This window comes from Alosa alosa, chromosome 18, assembly GCF_017589495.1.
Source record: "Alosa alosa isolate M-15738 ecotype Scorff River chromosome 18, AALO_Geno_1.1, whole genome shotgun sequence".
Lineage (NCBI taxonomy): Eukaryota > Metazoa > Chordata > Actinopteri > Clupeiformes > Clupeidae > Alosa > Alosa alosa.
Window position 1 is genome coordinate 2,651,674 of NC_063206.1, and position 5,000 is coordinate 2,656,673.

General features: G+C 50.3%; 1 protein-coding gene across 1 annotated transcript in view; it reads right to left on the reverse strand.

The window, feature by feature from the left end:
- The window catches only part of col13a1 (collagen, type XIII, alpha 1), a 168,945-nt gene that overhangs the window by 72,865 nt on the left and 91,080 nt on the right, over positions 1–5,000 (reverse strand). The gene's annotated exons all lie outside the window — the stretch shown is intronic.

The window sequence follows — 5,000 nt, forward strand, 5'->3', positions numbered from 1 at the left end:
CTGTGTTTAGGGTTTCAGGCCCCCAACACACACACACACACACACACACACACACACAATTCCACTCAGGGCCTGGGGCTCTGGGAGAAAACACATGCTGGACTGACAAACACATAGACACATGGACACACACACACACACACACACACACACACACACACACACACACACACACATTTACACACACACACCCAGCATGTGTCTGGAGGCTACTCCTCTGTCGACGGCGCTGTATGACTTGCACGCAGTCAGGCCAGCAGTGGGGTCACTCCACAGGCTCTCACACACACACAGGCACACACACACACACACACTCCACAGGCTCTCCGCAGCAGAGCACAGCCCGTCTGTCTCCACAGCAACCACACAAGAACCAGATTAGGACAAGCAGACTAGACCAAACAAAAAGTGATCAATCTAGATCAGACCAGACACGACCAGTCAGACATGAACAGGCTGCTGTTTCAACCAGTCAGAGAGAGTCCAGTTTCAACCAATCAGAGAGAGTCCAGTTGCGGCCTTAACAGGCTGGTGTTTCCGGCACTTTCTTTAATGAGTCTGCAGCCCGGCGGGTAGTGGAGCTGAAACTACCATCTCTGGCCTGCACTACTCATCCATCACACGCCAGGTGATGCTAATGTTCCTCAGACGAGCGTGTGTGTGTGTGTGTGTGTGTGTGTGTGTGTGTGTGTGTAGATGGGTCTGTGGTGGATGAAGGAGCCAGGAGAATCAATAGCAGCCTGTGGTTGGCAAGGGGAGGTGGTGGTTGGGGTAGTGGTAGGAGTGTGTGTGTGTGTGTGTGTGTGTGTGTGTGTGTGTGTGTGCAGAGGGAAATAGCTGGAGGGCTTGTGGTTAACCTGCAGCAGCCTTGAGTGGGATTCCTGTGCTGTAGAAGACTGGGCCTGAGGATGCTGTTACAGCTGATGGGGGTCTACACAGAAACCATAACTTACTAAAACCAAACCGCTCACACACACACACACACACACACACACACACACACACACACACACACACACACACACACACACACACACACACACACACAAACACACACACACACACACATGCACAGACCACTACAAGGAACTTACATACTTTTCCCATGCACTCACACACACACACACACACACACACACACGCTCGCTCCCTCTCTGGCTAACCCAGAGTATGGAACATGAGGGCTGGAGATGAGATGAGCTTAGCAGACTTCCTCTCCTCCTTCTCTCTTCCTGTTCCCATCACAGTTTCACCCATCCATCTTCCATCCCTCCATCTTCCATCCCTCCATCTTCCATCCCTCCATCTTCCATCCCTCCATCTTCTTTCTTCTCCTTTTCTTGCCTTCTCTCCTCCTGTCGTCTGGCTTTCTCCGCACTCTGCCACCCCCAAAATATCCTCACAATTTATTTGGTTTGGAGAAGTCTCCACATCTCTCCTCTTTCTCTCTCTCTCTCTCTCTCTCTCTCTCTCTCTCTCTCTCTCTCTCTCTCTCTCCCTCTCCCTCTCTCTCTCTCTGGCTGGCTGAGTAGTTGTTGTTTTGATACTTAATGGAGATCTACGGTCAGCTTGTCTCTCTCCATCAGTGGCTCCCTCAACAGGAAGCCCAAAGTTAACCGCACATAACCCAACCCCAGAGATACCGCACATAACCCAACCCCAGAGATACCGCACATAACCCAACCCCAGAGAGCGCTGCTCCCCTCCACTCTGACCACTCCTGATGGATCGCTCTGGTGCTGGGGAGATCTGCAGGAGGCTCCAGAAGAGCTCAAGATGCTCTTGAACACACACACACACACACACGCACACACACACACACACACACCGCTTCTCCATTGCTCCGCTAATGGTCACCAGGGCATTTCAAATCCACAGCCTGCAGTAACTAAAACCACAGAATGGAGTCGGCGGTCCGAAGGGTCCAGATACCTGCTGGACCTACACAGCACGTTCTGCACGTCACCTTCAGGGTCCAGATACCTGCTGGACCTACACAGCACGTTCTGCACGTCACCTTCAGGGTAAATCTCCCCCTCTCACCTCCAGACTAACCCACCTAACCCACCACACAAGTGTTTTGGTCCACAAGACTGCTTACTAGACTGCTCACTAGATTGCTCACTAGACTAGACTTCTCACTAGATTGCTCACTAGACTGCTGAGCTTCTCACTAGATTGCTCACTAGACTAGACTGCTCACTAGATTGCTCACTAGACTAGACTACTCACTAGACTAGACTGCTCACTAGACTAGATTGCTCACTAGATTGCTCACTAGACTAGACTGCTCACTAGACTGCTCACTAGACTGCTCACTAGACCAGACTACTCACTAGACTAGACTGCTCACTAGACTACTCACTAGACTGCTCACTAGACTAGACTGCTCACTAGACTAGACTACTCACTAGACTACTCACTAGACTGCTCACTAGACTAGACTACTCACTAGACTGCTCACTAGACTAGACTGCTCACTAGACTAGACTGCTTACTAGACTACTCACTAGACTGCTCACTAGACTACTCACTAGACTAGACTGCTCACTAGACTAGACTACTCACTAGACTGCTCACTAGACTAGACTGCTGACTAGACTACTCACTAGACTAGACTGCTCACTAGACTAGACTACTCACTAGACTAGACTACTCACTAGACTGCTCACTAGATTAGACTACTCACTAGACTGCTCACTAGACTGCTCACTAGACTACTCAGTAGACTAGACTGCTCACTAGACTAGACTACTCACTAGACTGCTCACTAGACTAGACTGCTCACTAGACTACTCACTAGACTGCTCACTAGACTGCTCACTAGACTAGACTACTCACTAGACTGCTCACTAGACTGCTCACTAGACTAGACTGCTCACTAGACTGCTCACTAGACTAGACTGCTCACTAGACTGCTCACTAGACTAGACTGCTCACTAGACTACTCACTAGACTGCTCACTAGACTACTCACTAGACTACTCACTAGACTGCTCACTAGACTGCTCACTAGACTAGACTGCTCACTAGACTGCTCACTAGACTGCTCACTAGACTAGACTGCTCACTAGACTGCTCACTAGACTAGACTGCTCACTAGACTGCTCACTAGACCTGGCCATCTGTCATCACAGAGTACAACAGAACTTCTACTGGAGACCAGTCACAACATACTAATACAGATTCATCTAGCAGCACAACAAACACACACACCTACCACTGACACCTGGACACACACACACACCTGGTCTCACCTGCATGCCCATATTCCTCCACCCTGACACACACACACACACACACACACACACCTGGACTCACCAACATGTCCTCACCCCCACACACATCCCACCACCCTGAAACACACACGCACAGAAACACACACACACAGGGACACACTCACAGAAACACACACACACACACACACACACTCACACACACACACACATACACACAGGGACACACACACTCACACACACACACACAAGGGACACACACACTCACACACACACACACACACACACACACACCAGGGACACACACACACAGAAACACACACACACACACACACACACACACACACACACACACACACACACACACAGGGACACACACTTACCTTGTCCCCCGTGCGTCCCATTCCCCCCTGGAGACAGTGGCATGCAGAGTGAGGTGAGGGAGAGACAAAGAGAGGAAGTGGGGGTTAGAGACGTGAGGAGAGGACACACACACACACACACACACACAGCAGGGCAGGGCATGCAGGAGGGCGCAGGGCAGAGGTGAAAGGTCAAGATAGGGAGGGGAGAGGAGGCCAGGGCTGGAGGTGTTGTCACTTATTTTACTGGTGTGTTATCTTAGTAGCAGTGTTTTTCAACCTTTTTTGTGCCACAGCACACTTTTGACACTTAAAATGTCCCACAGCACACTGACATCCTGTGTGTAGAAAAAATAAACATACCATAACCATAGCCTAAAATTTCAAATAATACACAGATATGGCCTCATTATGGCTTCTATGCAAGACCTGCTCAATAAAACAAGCGCCCTCTGTTTCATTTGTAGGTGACTATATCTAATTTAATTGTTGTTATGAACTTGATATGTGATGATTCTGTGAATACTGGATATGGGGTCCCCATTGTACAATGCCTGCATACACCACAAATAGTGCAATCATACAATCAGCGAGGCATGTAATGGTTATAAATTCTTTGATGCAACAGTTGCTTTTCTGGACCAGTGAGTGACATTTGGGTAATTTTCTGCGGCACACCTGATGATCTCTCACGGCACACTAGTGTGCCCCGGCACAGTGGTTGAAAAACACTGAAGTAATCAATTCCTATGTTTGGCTGGCCTGAAGTGTGTGCTTTTAACAGAGCCCTGACTACTGGACCCTGATGGGGACGGACCTGAAGGGAGCGGTCTGCCGTTTCTCACAGAGCTGACCGGCCGACGGAGAGGGAGGGCGGTCGGAGAGGGACCGAGGGACACGTCGTGAGAGAAAAAGCAACAATGCTGCGGCCGTCCCTCTGAGGACTCCATGGGCCTCCTGACCGTGTGATGGAGCACTCAGACGGAGCACACAGTGGGGACCACACAGCCGCCGGCCAGGGGGAGGACGCGAGGTGGACCAGGGGCTGTGTGTGTGTGTGTGTGTGTGAAACAGCGCTCCTCTTTTGGCACTGCTAAAGACGTCTGGTTATGGTCATCACATATTTGTGTGTGTGTGTGTGTGTATGTTTGAGTGTGTTTGTGTGTGGCGTGTGTGTGTGTGGTATGTGTGTGTGTGGTGTGTGTGTGTGTGTGTGTGTGTGTGTGTGTGTGTGTGTGTGTGTGTGTGTAGGGAGGGGGGGGATCTGGCATTCTCAGACACCTATCCAGGGCTGACGACCACACTCAGAGAGGGGATGTGTGTGTGTGTGTGTGTGTGTGTGTGTGTGTGTGTGTGTGTGTGTGTGTGTGGTTGAATTTGCACTTCCAGCAGTGCTGATGCTG